We start from the raw sequence: 18,583 nt of genomic DNA on the forward strand, positions 1-18,583 counted from the left end.
CAGGTAATTTTAGGACTTGCATAAGTAAGACCAGTCCTAATAAATTCTGTGGTTTTTGCTACATATTGGGGGGAATTTTTTAAGCCATCTACACCAGATGTGGCACAAGCTGCACATATTTAATTTCTGGCACACAAGACCTCCCGGGCGCACCCCATGCATCTGAAACTATTGTCCTTTCCCACAAGGGATGTCTAATCCCCTGCGCAATGTACACAGAGCACTATGCATAATGGAGATAAGGGGATATCGTCACTCTATAGGGAGAGACCACCATATAGGTGTGTGGAGTCTTATTAAGCCATGAGCGCTCCACTGTGCAAAGGAACATGGGAAGAATATGCAAATCTGACTTCCATGATGTAATTAGGATGCCAGTGCCTCAAGTATGCACACCAATAGAGGGCGCTCACTGAGAATGTGCAAATCTGTCTTCCATGATGTAATTAGGAAGACAGAGTCTCAGTCAGCGCCCTCTATTAGTGTGCATACTTGAGGCACTGGCATCCTAATTACATCATGGAAGTCAGATTTGCATATTCTTCCCATGTTCCTTTGCAGTGGAGCGCTCATGGCTTAATAAGACCCCACACACCTATATAGTGGTCTCTCCCTATGGAGTGACGATATTCCCTTAACCCTGTCTAAGCCTCTCACCTCTGCCAGATTAGTCTTCTCTGCCCCAAGCTGACGAGATGCAAGGACATCGAAACAGCTGTTCTTGACTGAGAAGACTGTACCTAGTAAAATCTCAACATCATTGCAAACAAAGGCCTCTGAGTACATCGGCATGATGTTAAAGGGAGCGCTCTCTATAGGTTGTGCTTGACTGAGACTCTGTCTTCCTAATTACATCATGGAAGACAGATTTGCACATTCTCAGTCAGCGCCCTCTAATGGGGATAGACAGTTAGAGAAGACCATTGCTCGGCTTCCTGACTGCCGTGGGAAACCCTCGGGCCTCCCTTGTTGAGATTGCAATCCTGCCCCAAACCACTCAATTCCCATGATCGCTATTGATCACGGGCTTAAGCCACTGGAGTTGGAATATTTTCCAAATCTGGTATCTAGTCCCAGGTCTTGGCACAGAAGGGACCTGGAAGTAATGCCATGGACACCGTCCCTGGGCCTTCGGCATTACAGCACTGTACGGTCAAAAATAAATAAGATTTATACTCACCTCACGTTACCTCCTGGCAGTGTCCGGCGCTTTGTCTCTGCCTCCTCAGTGACCTCTGGAGCTCTTCTGTAACGATCAGGGTCAATGCTGAGACCTGTGATTGGGCCTTAGCGGTGACATAAGCCTGCCAAACGTCATGACGTCATGAAGACAGACCATAATAATTTCACTTCCAGTTCTATTCAAACAAATTTGGACTAAAACGAAACGGACAAACCCAGCCAAAGCCAATCTTTTTGAGGTTTTCGAGGCAAGGTTTTCCCACCTCTAGAAGATATATAAGACTCTGTAGGCTACGGCACGGCTTTGTAGGCCCTCTGCTTAATCGCTCATCAGCTATCAAGAAGGGCTGTGAAGTTTTCGGCAGTGCACTTCTCCCTATCTACGCCTCTCTGCTGGATTTTGCGTATTATAAAGGATCCTTTAAACATTGTTCGGAAAGCTTTATCCTCAATTGGTGATGAAAACAATCTAAACCTCTTTATTGTAAGCCTCGCATTTCGTTCATCAGGGCTGAAGTTCCTAAATGGACTTTGCGCCATTACTGTCCAATCCATCAATTGTATGAAAGAAAACTTTTGATATTACGTTGCGGAATGAGTATTATGCTTGACTGAAAAGTGGAATTATAGATAAAGCTCTTTGCTAGTGATCCATCCGTCCCGATTTGGGCTGCACTCGGTGGGATGCATTAGCCTGAAGAGCAGATAATGAAGCACTGAGCAGGTCTCATTTCTGATGGATCGCGCTTGTACAGTTTTTGCAGCAAATTGCCTAGAAATTGTTCGGTGTATACGTCTTATGATAAAACACCGTCAATGAATTGAATGCATAGATCATTTGATAGCAGACTTCTGAGCAGATTCTCTTCATAAATGCCGGCTATAAAAGAAAATTGAAGTATGAGCTTCATTTAATAATCTTTTCATGAGGCTTCCTTTTCACTTCATTCGGCAATTGAATAAATATGTCTTTAAAGAAAAACCTGAATTCCACCTTTAAGTTGCTGGTTGTATTTTTAGTCTTAGCAAAGTTTTGAGTCGCAGGTTACGTTGGTGTAAGGATCGGGCTACGCCGAGACTTTGGCCGTGAATCCGTGGCTTTGGCCGTGTTAGTTGGGTGAACCTCTGAAAACTCCTTTCAAATTTGGACAGTCTGGACCAAAGATTCCTTTCAAATTCAGAACCCAGGATGTAATAAGAGGAGACCCAGGGGAGACATGGGGGAAAAAACATTATGCTCACCTTCCTTCCCCTCTTCTGGGTATCCTTTCAGTGTCCGGTGTTCCCTCTTGGTCCTCTTCTGACCTCTTCCAGCCTCCTAGGTGGCATCATGCAGTCTGATGAGGCCAATGAAAGTGTCATGGTGTCGGCACATGTATGTCAGCGTGCATAATGTCAACTAGGATAATGAAGAGGACCTAGAAGGAGTGCCGGATGGCATAAGGATGGCCAGAAGACGTCAAGTAAGGTGGGCTCTTTACTATTTTATTACAGTTCTGAAGAAACTTTAGTTAATAATTTCACTCCTGGTTCGAAGGTGATGGCCAACCCTAGTTTCAGGGTTGGGTGAAAAATCAATCTCAACCAATTCACTCAGCCCTAGAAGTATGACCACGACCACAATTTCAAGTCAAACACTACTAAGCTTTTTAGGGACTAGTAGTCACATTGGTTGCACAATGGGTATTGTGGCCAAAGTTGGTGAGTAGCCTTAGCCGAAAGGGAAAGCTGCTGCTAGTGACCAGCTGTGAATTGGAGGAACCTAGTGGTAAGTGTTCAAATACACAGCACCATTTGAAATGAATGGTCTGTCTAATGGATGGACCTATCCTCACTAATATTATACATGCGAAAGTTTGTGTGTTTGGATGTTTGTTCCACAATCACGTCGCAATGGGAGAACGGACTTCACTGAAATTTCGCACATAACTAGAATGGCATCTGGAAAAGAACATAGGTGCCTCACCATCCCCGTATATTGCCGGAGGAGGCACGGGATAGAGTTGGAGGAGGGGAAAGGGGGCCCGGAGTCGCAGGTTGGGGTTGGAGGAATGAGCGAGGGAATGGGGGAGCGGGTACGGAAAAAGGTGGGGGGCCAGGGGGGCCAGGGGGCCACAAGGCAAAGGGGGGGCCAGGGCGGCACTGCAGGTGGGTCGCGCAGGGGGTGAAGGCACCGCGGACTAAGTCACGGGTACTGCTAGTTTTATATATAATCATGCATCAGAGTACCTGTTTATTGGATCCATCAGAACTGGATCCAGCCATCCTGCAGGCTCAAGGTGCATCAGGGTCAGCACAAACTATCTGTTGACATGTGAATGAAGTGAAGTGCTATGGCAATAGACCCAGGAGGACCCCTGATACTGAGACATAAAAAAAAGCTAGACTGCATTTTGCCAAAATGTACATGCGTAAGCCAAAATCCTTCTCAGAAAATGTCTTGTGGAAAGATAAGACCTGGATAGAGCTTTTCAGTAAAGCACATCATTCTACTGTTTACAGAAAATGGAATGAGGCCTACAAAGAAAATAACACACGACCAGCCACATACCCCAACATTTTTTGGGGTAAATTTGCTGCCTGTGGCATGGGATGCCTTGAATGTGTGTACGGCATCATGAAATCTGAAGATTACTAAAGGATTTTGGGACTCAGTGTAGGGCCCAATGTCAAAAAATTGTTTGTGTCCTAGGTCATGGGTCTTCCAAGAAAAGACTCCAAACGTACTTCTTATACTTACTTTTCTTTACATCTCTTGGACTCCCTCATTGTATCGGGCGCTCCTTAGGGTTCCTCTTCAATCATCTTCCAGATTCTTTCATCCTCCTTGGCTATGTCATGGGTCATGATGCGTGCATTAACATGGCATGATGTCAGTGTAGCTCACATGACCACTAAGACCCAATCACAAGCCTGGGGTTCGTGACATCACACAGGATGACTGAAGAGGAACAGGAGAGGTGAGTATTAGAGAAGAGCGAACAGTAAAATGTTCGAGATTCGATATTTGTTTCGAGTAGCCCCTCAATATTCGACTACTCGAATCGAATATCGAACCCTATTATAGTCTATGGGGGGAAAATGCTCATTTCAGGGGTAGGCAACGTTCGATCAAATTATACTTACCAAGTCCACGAGTGAGGGTCGGGCTGGATCCTCCGAGAAGTCTTCTCCGTGCAGTGTCCCCGCGGCGTCTTCCGGCTCTGAATTCACTCTGCCAGGCATCGGGCATGCGCAGCCGGCTCTGCCCAGGCCCGATGCCTGGCAGAGTGAATTCAGAGCCGGAAGACGCCGCGGGGACGCTGCACGGAGAAGACTTCTAAAGGTAGGAGAAGAACCAGCATTGATTGGCTGACTGTATAGCATTCGGCCAATCAATGCTGGTTCTGCATTGAACTTTTCCATTCGAACAGCGAGTGGTACTCGAACGAGTACAAGTATTTCGAATACCATAGTATTCGATCGAATACCTACTCGATCGAATACTATTCGCTCATCTGTAGTTAAGACCCAATCACAAGCCTGGAGTTCGTGACATCACACAGGATGACTGAAGAGGACCAGGAGAGGTGAGTATGACTGTTTATTGTTCTCCACATCTTACTTGGGCCACCACTTATACTGAAGAGACACAAGAGTATAATAACAGCCCCCCTGGAAACAAAACAGGCAGATGAATATTCATAAAATAGATCTCATGAGGTTCAGGCATCTCCACTAGAAAAAAATCAGTCTTGTCTAGAGTTTGCTTTATTTCAGTTGAAGACAAATCTGGAAAAAAAAAAAAAAAAAATTAAATCAGGTTATTCAATTTTAAAATTTTTAATCAAAAAGCTTCAAATTCACATTTTACAAGGAAAAAAAAACGTAGAAAAATTCAAGATTAAACTTGAAAAAAAATGAATCTAAGTGCTATGAAATAAAATAAACGGATGCCAAATATTTAGTTATGGAAACAAATGTTGCAATAAAACAGCTGGCCGATAACGTTGATCAAGACCACATTGTAGATGGACGCATTTAAGAAAAAACTTTTTGAAAGATTTGGCTAAATTAAATTGGGCTCCTGGAAGGTGCACCTGCTTAAAGGCAGTAGATGCCAAGTAGCAATCAAGCAAAGCCTATAATCAGGAACTGCAAAGAACTGTCCAGCTCAGCCCAACGTGTCTGCCAGTTCAATTCCCCAAAAGAGCTGTTACAGAAAATAGCCAAAACCGATCCACAAAGGCTCCATATTTAAGAGGTTTATAGGAAAAATATAATTTAATGGGTTTAGTTGAATCCGTTGTGTTTTCATAATATAATATGGTCGTTTTATATTATAGGGTTGTTGTGCCGCTATTTGTCGATGTCAGGTTTACAGTAAAGTCCCGTATTGTTTCCAGTTGTCTGTGGTAGAAGAACTGGCAGGACGGGATGGGTATATACTACCAGTGCTACTTAATAAGCCTCCGAGGGAAAGTTGGGTGGACTTAAGTGTTCTGTACTGAGGATACAAAACATTGATACATTAACAAGATCAGTAAAATGGTGGGTGGTTACAAAATGATTGCTCAAAGGTATACGCCAAGTAACCTAATGTCACATGGGTGATTATGACATTACAAGAACCTCAGGTACCTCATCACTTCATCAACTTTGGGAAATGAGGCCGTTCTTTTCCCGGACTTGACAAACATGGGTTTGGAAGCTCGTACGTTACTTTTTTCAGATTTGTCATCCATTTAATTCTTTATATAGTATGTCTGGTTATATTGTGTACACTACACACGTGGTTGGAAATTGCTGGTGCCAAGCAGAGGCACTGTTTCCCTATATACATCTTAGAAAAAAGATATGCATATTTTTCCCATAATCCCCCAATGGAGTGAAAAAGGCTTTGTAAGTCTCCATACGTCTTTGAAGGTGCTCACTCCTTAAGGAATGATATTATCCCCAGATCCTTGGTCCATCATTGGAATGATATTATCCCCAGATCCTTGGTCCATCATTGGAATTCATTGCTTATTAGAGTCTCCTATAGGGACATAATTAATGGCTCATGGACCCTGGTACAAAAGTTCAGCCTGGGCCACCCTGCACAACTTATCATGCCCCATCTGTACACATTTCCATTACTCTTTCCTTCTCCATCTGGGCCCAGACCACCATGAAGTCTTGTTCATAACATGTCTGTAGACACAAGCTTTCCATCATTCCAATCTATGGCCCCTCCATAGTAGTCAGTTCCCCTTTTGTGCCCCAGCCTTCCCCAGTGAATCCTGACATAACTATATACTGCAGACCAACTGCTATTTTTGTAATGAAAGGGTTAGTTTTCTCCTTTTTGACACTAGAAGTCAGTGTATATAAATATTCTCCCCAGAGGGCAGGGATAAGACATTTACGATGCACAGACTGCACATCCATCAAAGGAAATCAGAAAGAAGATCTAAGAAGTTTATCAGGCCTAGTATGGTAAGAGTGACCAATGGGCCCCCTGGGCTTCAGGGTCTAGTAACAACTACCTCCATTGCAACCCCTATAGTTATGCCTGTAACCCCTGCTACAGAAGCTGCAAGTGGTAATAACACCAATGACAAATCTTAGGTAATGGAGTCAAAAGTGACTGCAACATATAAGGGGTTTGTTAATGTCTGTACTGTGAATCAAAACCCTTGCAAGGTCATGGTGACAGGTCTGGTATAGATCTCTTCTCAGGAAATTCCTTCTTCTGTGTCAATAACTAATTGACATCCTAGTGGTTGTGGCTCCTTATCTTACGATATCACTAAAATGAAGTTGTAATCATTGTCTGCCATGGTAAAGATTTAGCGGAGCTGCAGCCCGGACACACAACCTGGCTACAAACTGGCTAGAAAATATTAAGCTTCCCTTCTTTATCTCACTCTATAAAAAAGAGAATACTTACTTTTAAAGGAGTCTATCACCAGATAGATAGGTTAGTGTCACCAGAACCAGCATATCACCCAGCCCTGCAGATAGATAGGTTAGTGTCACCAGTACCAGCATATCACTCCAGCCCTGCAGATAGATAGGTTAGTGTCACCAGAACCAGTATATCACCCCAGCCCTGCAGATAGATAGGTTAGTGTCACCAGAACCAGCATATCACCCCAGTCCTGCAGATAGATAGGTTAGTGTCACCAGAACCAGCATATCACCCCAGCCCTGCAGATAGATAGGTTAGTGTCACCAGAACCAGCATATCACCCAGCCCTGCAGATAGATAGGTTAGTGTCACCAGAACCAGCATATCATCCCAGCCCTGCAGATAGATAGGTTAGTGTCACCAGAACCAGCATATCACCCAGCCCTGCAGATAGATAGGTTAGTGTCACCAGAACCAGCATATCACCCCAGCCCTGCAGATAGATAGGTTAGTGTCACCAGAACCAGCATATCACCCCAGTCCTGCAGATAGATAGGTTAGTGTCACCAGGACCAGCATATCACCCCATCCCTGCAGATAGATAGGTTAGTGTCACCAGAACCAGCATATCATCCCAGCCCTGCAGATAGATAGGTTAGTGTCACCAGAACCAGCATATCACCCCAGCCCTGCAGATAGATAGGTTAGTGTCACCAGAACCAGCATATCATCCCAGCCCTGCAGATAGATAGGTTAGTGTCACCAGAACCAGCATATCACCCCAGCCCTGCAGATAGATAGGTTAGTGTCACCAGAACCAGCATATCACCCCAGTCCTGCAGATAGATAGGTTAGTGTCACCAGAACTAGCATATCCCCCCAGCCCTGCAGATAGATAGGTTAGTGTCACCAGAACCAGCATATCACCCCAGTCCTGCAGATAGATAGGTTAGTGTCACCAGAATCAGCATATCACCCAGCCCTGCAGATAGATAGGTTAGTGTCACCAGAACCAGTATATCACCCCAGTCCTGCAGATAGATAGGTTAGTGTCACCAGAACTAGCATATCCCCCCAGCCCTGCAGATAGATAGGTTAGTGTCACCAGAACCAGCATATCACCCCAGTCCTGCAGATAGATAGGTTAGTGTCACCAGAATCAGCATATCACCCAGCCCTGCAGATAGATAGGTTAGTGTCACCAGAACCAGCATATCACCCCAGTCCTGCAGATAGATAGGTTAGTGTCACCAGAACCAGCATATCACCCCAGCCCTGCAGATAGATAGGTTAGTGTCACCAGAACCAGCATATCACCCAGCCCTGCAGATAGATAGGTTAGTGTCACCAGAACCAGCATATCATCCCAGCCCTGCAGATAGATAGGTTAGTGTCACCAGAACCAGCATATCACCCAGCCCTGCAGATAGATAGGTTAGTGTCACCAGAACCAGCATATCACCCCAGCCCTGCAGATAGATAGGTTAGTGTCACCAGAACCAGCATATCACCCCAGTCCTGCAGATAGATAGGTTAGTGTCACCAGGACCAGCATATCACCCCATCCCTGCAGATAGATAGGTTAGTGTCACCAGAACCAGCATATCATCCCAGCCCTGCAGATAGATAGGTTAGTGTCACCAGAACCAGCATATCACCCCAGCCCTGCAGATAGATAGGTTAGTGTCACCAGAACCAGCATATCATCCCAGCCCTGCAGATAGATAGGTTAGTGTCACCAGAACCAGCATATCACCCCAGCCCTGCAGACAGATAGGTTAGTGTCACCAGAACCAGCATATCACCCCAGCCCTGCAGATAGATAGGTTAGTGTCACCAGAACCAGCATATCACCCCAGCCCTGCAGATAGATAGGTTACTGTCACCAGTACCAGCATATCACCCCAGTCCTGCAGATAGATAGGCTAGGTTCATCTGAATCAATCGTTTTTTTTTTTCCCCTTGTGAATTGTCAACTGACTTTGTCAATGTGAAAAAGGGACTATTTGAAGCAGCAAAGGTTTTGCTCCAAAGAGGTAAGTGGCAACACCCTTATTTCACCAAAGACCTAATTTGCATGCTGACAAAAATGACAATATCTTGGTAAGAGAGGTGCTAATTCCAAGGGCTAAATACTGTTTGATTCTGGTGACCATAACCTATCTATTTGCAGTGCTCAGGTGATGTGTTGGGGTCTGGTGAAAAACTGTCCCCCAAAATCTAGTTATCTTCTTTCAAACATATACCCAAGACCTTAGAACCTGAAGACAACAGTGATAACAACCATGTCAGTGAGTTGTCCTCAACACCCCCTTGACACATGCTGTAAGTAAGACCAATTTTCAGATAATGAGAACCACGTTGCAAAAGTTCCATTTATAGAATTATTGTATTAAGTATAATAAATGACAAAAAATATTAAACTTCTCGTATAATCTGTAACTTGCAGGTTCTTCGCCATTTTAAACCTCATCAGTCAATCATTAAATGCTCTATAATTTCCCTGATATGGTTTTTAAAATAACCCCTTTGCTTCTGGTAAGTAGAACCATATGTTTTCAGAGGTCAATGTAATAAAATATTGAAAATCACTTAGCATATTTCCATAATAGAATACTTATGCTTGCAGTAAAAGCATATTAATATGAACACAAAGTGCTTGATTTGTGAATGCAGCAGGATAACACCACGTCGCACAAGTCAGCAGTATGACGTTGCCGAAAATAAACGATTCCAGTCAGTGTAGTCTAAAGGTCCAAATGTTTCCTGTAGACTAAGTCATTAATGGGTTGAGTTGAACCATTGGGTCAAGAACAGTGACAACCACGAGTACTATGGTCTATTAGCGTATAAATGGGTGAGTTTGGGTGAAATATGGCACAGATCCTGAAATGAGTTTCATGATAATGGCTTTGAAAAAAAATACAACATAATTTCATGATACTCTGTCTGGAGTTGTCTATCCTACATTTGCCTGTATGTGACCACTCAGCAGCTTTAATTTTATTATAGATTGTCAAGAGTTTTTGTTCACAGGTTGTAATATTATACTGAACTTGCATTGTGAATAGAGATGAGCAAACCTCTCAAGATTCATTTTACAGTGTTGGCCAAAAGTATTGGCACCCCAGAAATTCTGTCAGATAATATGCTTTTTCTTCCAGAAAATGATTGCAATCACAAATTCTTTGGTATTATTATCTTCATTTAATTTGTCTTCAATGGAAAACCACAAAAAGAATTGTCAAGAAGCCAAATTGGATATAATTCCACACCAAATATAAAAAGGGGGGATGGTGGATAAAAGTATTGGCACTGTTTGAAAAATCATGTGATGCTTCTCTAATTTGTGTAATTAACAGCACCTGTTACTTACCTGAGGCACCTAACAGGTGGTGGCAATAACTAAATCACACTTGCAGCCAGTTGAATGGATTAAATTTGACTCAACCTCTGTCCTGTGTCCTTGTGTGACCACATTGAGCATGGAGAAAAGAAAGAAGACCAAAGAACTGTCTGAGGACTTGAGAAGCAAAATTGTGAGGAAGCATGAGAAATCTCAAGGCTACAAGTCCATCTCCAAAGACCTGAATGTTCCTGTGTCTACCGTGCGCAGTGTCATCAAGAAGTGTAAAGCCCATGGCCCTGTGGCTAACCTCCCTAGATGTGGACGGAAAAGAAAAATTGACGAGAGATTTCAACGCAAGATTGTGCGGATGGTGGATAAAGAATCTCGACTAACATCCAAACAAGTTCAAGCTGCCCTGCAGTCCGAGGGTACAACAGTGTCACCCCGTACTATCCGTCAGCGTCTGAATGAGAAGGGACTGTATGGTAGGAGACCCAGGAAGACCCCACTTCTTACCCAGAGACATAACAAAGCCAGGCTGGAGTTTGCCAAAACTTACCTGAGAAAGCCAAAAACGTTTTGGAAGAATGTTCTCTAGTCAGATGAGACAAAAGTAGCAAAAGGCATCAACATAGAGTTTACAGGGAAAAAAAGAGGCCTTCAAAGAAAAGAAGACGCCCCCTACAGTCAGACATGGCGGAGGTCCCTGATGTTTTGGGGTTGCTTTGCTGCCTCTGGCACTGGACTGCTTGACCGTGTGCATGGCATTATGAAGTCTGAAGACGACCAACACATTGTGCAGCATAATGTAGGGCCCAGTGTGAGAAAGCTGGGGCTCCCTCAGAGGTCATGGGTCTTCCAGCAGGACAATGACCCAAAACACACTTCAGGTCAGCACTAGAAAATGGTGGTGAGAGAAAGCCCTGGAGACTTGTAAAGTGGCAGCAATGAGTCCAGCCCTGAATCCCATAGAACACCTGTGGGGGAGGGGGAGAGATCTCTTGATGGCAGTTTGGAGAAGGCACCTTTCACATCTCAGGGGGGACCTGGAGCAGTTTGCCAAAGAAGAATGGTCTAAGATTCCAGCAGAGCCTTGTAAGAAACTCATTGCTGGTTACCGGAAGCGGTTGTGTGCAGTTATTATGTCTAAAGGTTGTGCTACCAAGTATTAGGCTGAGGGCGCCAATACTTCTGTCCGGACCATTTTTGGAGTTTTGTGTAAAATGATCAATGATTTCACTTTTTTTTTCATTCTCTTTTGTGTTTTTTCATTGCAAGCAAAAAAAATTAAGATATTACCAAAGAGTTTGTGCTTGTAATCATTTTCTGGAAGAACACGAGGATTATCTGACAGAATTGCAGGGGGCCAATACTTTTGGCCAACACTGTATACTCAGGTTCGGCAGCTCAGGCGTTGGGTTAGTTTGGGGTTGAACTAGTTTGGTACAAACTACACCTTAAATTGGCTTAAAATATAGTTTACAATACTCTTAGGGCTCCTACGAACCTATCTATAAAACATAGTGTAGCGCACTGTCTGGGCTCCTATTTATTATTATCAGACCACAGAGTATAATAGATGGAGGCCCAGGGGGAAGAGGCAAAAATAAAAAAAAGAAAAATTTATACTCTGCTTCTGTTACATTTTTTGGGCCTCCTCAAATTTGGCACTCTCCTTGTGGTGTCCTCATCATCAGCTCCTCACAGGCCTTAATGCTGAGCCAAGGATGATGACATCAAAGAAGAGGACCAGACATCACCAGGACCGCACCCGACACCTTGAGGAAGTTTGAATTCATTTGAACCCAAAGTTTTTCAAAAGTTTATGCCGAATTCAGTTTATTTTGGACCTGTTCTCTCATTAATACTCAACTGAAAACACCGCACATGTACAGTGTGGTTATGTTGCCGGTTCAGGTGTCGGGACCTAATAGGTTTTCAACAGACATACTACCCTACAATACAGAGGTTCTCTATTATAGAAGTGTTTGAATGACTGGATAGGCAAATCCCTTATTGCTACAAACTTAAAAAAAAAAAAAAAAAAAAAAAAAAAAAAAAGGCCCAAAAATAAAAATAAACCAAAATAAATATTTTGGAAATCAAATTTTTAAAAATGCAATTTTACAGTATAAAATAGTTTATTATGACAAAAAATTACAAATTAACGTTGTAAATGGAATCGCAATGGTCTCACCATTAACTATTTCATTACCTAAAACAAATATCCAGTTCTCTTGAATTACATTTGTTGAAAAATATGTGTTTTTCCGATTAGAGCTACAAATCTGAAATTTCTAAAACCATCATTTACATTTCGCCGTAAATTAGAATACCAGCAGATCTGACAGTCGCTTTGTAACGAAAAAAACTCATAAATTGTATTAAAAATATGTGGATTTTAGCATGTTTTATGTGCCTGTCAAGAGAAACAACAAGAGGAGTGATGTAAGTGTTCAAGGGCCGGCTTACTCAGAATTAAGTGAACACTTAGCAATGCGCGCGATTCCTCAACAGGGTTAAGAGGGGGAAAAAAAATCGAAATTCTTGTCTAATGAAGTAATAGTAATACAGGTTTCCAGGCTATTAAATGAACTCACAGGTTTTTCTTTCTACAAAAAAAAAAGCCATAAATTACACCAATGAACCTGTACGAGTCGTATTCAGCCATAAAGAATCTGTTGTATGGTGGGTTTTTTTTACTACTTTTATACTTTTACTTTATGGCCTCGCTGCGATTTCTGTAAAATAATTAAACTTTTGGAAAAATAAAAACAAGAAATTTAAAACAAAATCTATCTAAAAATTTTCAAAAATAACAAAAACTTTCTTCATTTTTGCGTGGAGGGGTATCATGAGAAATTTATGATAATAAAGAGTTTTTATGGCAGAAGGGCCCAGAGATGATGGCTATCTTTGGATGCTCTATAGTTACACCCCTGACTGAGCTGGATGTTTCCTGGCAAAGGGTAACTTCTCTGGGTATCTTCTGCTCCAGTTATGAGTTGCCCCGAACTTCAGCCAATGCCCATGTTCCCCCAAACCTCATAAGGACCAAACCTCCGTAAGATACTTTTGTTTGCTGGTGTGCAATGGTTTGTTTGTTCCTGTTCTACTCAATATTGGGCCATCTTATGTTCGAGCCCATGTGTTTTTGTCTGCTGCCTGTCCTAACCTCGGCCTGTCTATAGTTCACGGACAAACTCTGCCTGGCTTGTCCTGTGCACCTTATGACTATGATTCCTGCTTGCTTCCTTGATACTGTGACCTTCTTATCTACAAACCAGGTATTGCAAACAGACAATAGTGACCTGAGGGAAAGTCCATACCTCCTTGCAGGGGCTAAGGTGTTGTACCCTTACAGGCACTTATTCTCTATCATAAATGTTAGATTACTGGAGGTCCGACCACTGGGATCCCCAAGAATAAGAAGAAAGGGGGACAGAAAGTCCCCTTGAAACCTATTAGTGAATGTAGTGCCGGAAAACCGTAAATTATTTTCTAGCACAAAAACACCAAACATGTCCACAGGCCATGTGTGGTATTACAGCTTAGTCCTAAAAAAGCTCAGGGGATAATCGTACACATCAGGGAGAGTGTGTGCCTACATAGGCAGTACGGAGACTTACAAGTCATTCCTGCTCCGCTAGGGATTCTGGGTAAAAAATATGCAAATCTATTCTCCAGGATGTAATTAGGAGAACAGTGCACTCTGTACGCCACCCTATAGAGGGCAGCATGCTTAACATCATGCATGACTCAGTTAAAAAGTCTAATTAATCATGATGCGGATTTAATTGCCAAATTAGTATTTCTATTCCAAAAGGAACAGATTCCCAGCTATGGACATCACTGTTTCGGCCTATTGGGCCTCCTCAGCATAGCGTAGGGATATTGATTTGGCTGCCCTCAAGAGGGCAGCGTACAGAGTGTACTGTTCTCCTAATTACATCCTGGAGAATAGATTTGCATATTTTTTTACCCAGAATTCCTAGCGGAGAAGGAATGACTTGTAAGTCTCTGTACTGCCTATGTAGGCACACACTCTCCCTGATGTGTACGATTATCCCCTGACCCTGGTCTATAGTCTCTCACTCTGCCAAATCAGTATCCCTATGCTAGGCTGAGGAGGCCCAATAGGCCGAAACAGCGCTGTCCATAGCTGGGAATCTGTTCCTTTTGGAATAGAAATACTAATTTGGCAATTAAATCCGCATCATGATTAATTAGACTTTTTAACTATGCATGATGTTAAGGAGGCTGCTCTCTAGAGCGCAGCGTACAGAGTGCACTGTTCTCCTAATTACATCCTGGAGAATAGATTTTCATATTTTTTATACTAAAAAGGGTCATACATTGTGTGGGTGGTAACAAAAGGTGTCATATATTATAGGAGGGCATAAGAAAAAGGTCATATACTGTTGGGGTGGCTTAAAAAAGGGTTGTATACTATGGAGGGTCCATAAAAGGTAGGGTCATACAATGTGGAGGCAAAAAAGGGTGACATATATAGGGTGAATTTTAACACACCGAGTTCAAAAGGTTAGCCATTGATGCTAAAAAATATGAAGCCTACAATTCTTATTCTTTTTCTAATTTTTAATTTTTTTATCAGACATAGCATGAACACTACCTGGCTAATATTGTGTACGACCCCTTGTGCCACCGAAAGATCTCACACCCATTGAGGCATAGACTCCAAGATCTTAGAAGGTGTCCTGGCACCGAGATGTTAGCAGCAGATCCTTTAAGTCCTGTTAGCTCTGAACTGAGGCTTCCATGGACGGAGCTTGTTTTTCCAGATGTTCGATTAGACTCGATTTGAAGAGTTTGGTGGCCAAGTCAACACCCTGAACTCTTTATCAACTTCCTCGAACCTGAACCATTTTTGCATTGCGACGAGGGGCATTGTCCTGATACAAGAGACCACTACCATGTGCTATCCATCTCTCCATGACTAGGATAAAACCAAGAAGGCTTCTATTGAAGAAGTTTGGAAACCCATTAGATGTTGACCTACAAAGTAAATAGGAAAATCGTGTAACTTTTCTTCACACAGGCAATGGCTTTTATTTGTTGACATCCTAAGACCCCTTTGCGTTCCGATGGTTTACTGTTCACATAAGCTGAATGTTATGAATAAAGAAGGGAGTAGGTGCAATGTTAACAGTTTTCCATCATTACGATGACGTGAATGAATCTTTCCATTCACTTGTGTGGGGTTTTCATCCTCGTGGGGCCACCTACAGATGAGTAAGCTTTACCTCCACGTCCCTGGTTTTGATATATCCTGAAATCTATACAATTCTGAGTCAACGACTTAACACAACATGTTAAAAGGCAGAGATATAAAAAAAATATATTCCATTTTCCGAGTGGAAAACAAGTTTCTCACTTAGCTGTAGAAAACTGATATGGAAAACAGACATTCTTTGTAATAAGATTGAAATTAATAAGTAGCAATATGACAACAATACAACCGCAAATTGTCTTTTAATGTCTTCTGTCCCGGAGCTTCCTTTATTTATTCTTATTGTGGTTTTTAAGAGCAACCATTTGAGCCTAAAAGCTGCCCACTGATGGAATATAGCACTCATGTATTCAGACATTGCACCATTGTGTTTAGAACATTTCGTTTTAGCTGTAAATTCTATTATGTTTGAGTTATTGGATCTCAGTTGTCCAATATGTCTTGTAAGAACATCTCCCAACACTTTACTGGCCGGTGGTCACCACCAGAATAAGTGCCCCAATTTTCTGCATTTATATTTGCAAAAATGTTTAAAGGGATCCTATCATACAGAACAGACCAGACTGTGCATGCCCACAGGCCACGAGAAAATGGCCGCTTACAATACTGGGTAAGCGGACATTTTCTCGTGGCCTGTGGGGATGTACAGTCTGAGACCTGCACCGGAAGAAGAGGATGAAGAGGACGTTCCTAACGAAGATGGAGGTGGCACTGGAGAGAATTCTCTTGCAGCATTGGGGACGCCCCCAGTGCTGTTTAAGCGCTGCGGCCTCGCCCCCAGTGCCACAAGAGAACTAATTTGCATACCGACAAGAACCGGGATTCCTACGGAACGGCGGCGTGGAAAAGACAACGAAAGGTAGGAGACGAATAGCCCTTCTTAAGGCTGTTCCGACATGTTACTAAAAAAAAAATGTGTTTGTATGATAGGATCCCTTTAACTTTTATTGTCTATAGGAAGACCTGTCTCCAAATACAAAATGCAAAATAAAATAACTTCATTTGATTCTCACTGTGTCCCTGATCAATTTGGTGTTTTTCTTTTTAAAATTCGTCCACCCATTCAAAAAATACAGCCCCTGGAAGATTATATGTAGCTCTGAATCTCCTCGTGGGCGGGAACCTTATGTTTTTCTACAAGAATATAAAATGTTCCCGCCCACAAGGAGAATCTGAGCTACATATAATCTTCCAGGGGCTGTATCTTTAGAATGGGTGGAAGATATTAACCAATTCCAGACCGCCCATAGACTATGTACTTCCAGCCAGTCCCTCTCTTGTTCTGCAAGGTCGTACCTGTACGTCCTCGCAGTTTTAAGCAGCTGCACGACTGTTACTACAGCTGGAACTCCCCTATAGAAGGCGGGAGGTGGGGATTTATTATGGGATCCACTGGATATCAGAGGCTGTCCGAGCTACTGGGTCCTAGAGGACGCAGATCGTCTGTGTAGTCATGGGCAGGAGGCTGTAATCCTATATGTATCAGCTCCAGTGACAAGGGGGCAAAAAACACAAAAATGTGTCTCGTCCTGAACCAGAGAAGTTGGCCCGGTACTGATGTGGTTAAGAAGAAAAGCACAGCGAAAATCAATTGATGTTTGTTCATTAGCACTTTCCTCTCGGTGACAAATCCTCTTTAAGGCCGACGGCCCACGTGGCATATACGCAGCGGTTTGGCCGTGGCATAAATGTCGCAACGAAAAACGTGGTGTTTTACAGTCCCTGCAAAGTAGATGGGATTCTAGCAAATCCCATCCACACGTTGCAGAACAATAACCGCAGAGAAGTAACGTTGTCTATACCACCAAAGTTTGAAGTGTGAATACTGCCCCATCCTGGGGGCACAAGAATTATGGACAACTCTGGATGTTACTTCTACAGGTTGGTGATCATTACAGGTGAAGATCTTCTGTGAGTCTTGCACATTTTCTCTCCATTGTACTGTTGGTCGTGTTTTCTGCTTTGTAGTTAATGATTCATTCACATAGTGAACAAGTAGACACAAGTTTTATGTCTCCACCATCGGGGGAAATATTAACTCTATATTCTGCAGTTATACAGTAGACTTACATGTATTATTCAGTTTACACCTGATTTTAGCACAACTTGCACAAGTTCAAACTACACAATCTGCATTTCGGCAATTTTGCACCAAATTTGTGCAATTTCTCATAGTTGTATCATATGGATCATACGTCTGACTTAAACTATATTAGATAGGGAGACAGGTTAGAGATGGACTATCCACAGGGACACTACAGCTATTAGCTGCGGATAATACACACAGTGATGTCACAGTACAGGATAATACACACAGTGATGTCACAGTACAGGATAATACACACAGTGATGTCACAGTACAGAGATAATACACACAGTGATGTCACAGTACAGGGATAATACACACAGTGATGTGACAGTACAGAGATAATACACACAGTGATGTGACAGTACAGAGATAATACACACAGTGATGTCACAGTACAGGGATAATACACACAGTGATGTCACAGTACAGGATAATACACACAGTGATGTCACAGTACAGAGATAATACACACAGTGATGTCACAGTACAGGGATAATACACAGTGATGTCACAGTACAGAGATAATACACACAGTGATGTCACAGTACAGAGATAATACACACAGTGATGTCACAGTACAGAGATAATACACACAGTGATGTCACAGTACAGAGATAATACACACAGTGATGTCACAGTACAGGGATAATACACACAGTGATGTCACAGTACAGGGATAATACACACAGTGATGTCACAGTACAGGATAATACACACAGTGATGTCACAGTACAGGATAATACACACAGTGATGTCACAGTACAGGATAATACACACAGTGATGTCACAGTACAGAGATAATACACACAGTGATGTCACAGTACAGGGATAATACACACA

Source organism: Leptodactylus fuscus, chromosome 2 (assembly GCF_031893055.1).
Source record: "Leptodactylus fuscus isolate aLepFus1 chromosome 2, aLepFus1.hap2, whole genome shotgun sequence".
Classification (NCBI taxonomy): Eukaryota; Metazoa; Chordata; class Amphibia; order Anura; family Leptodactylidae; genus Leptodactylus; species Leptodactylus fuscus.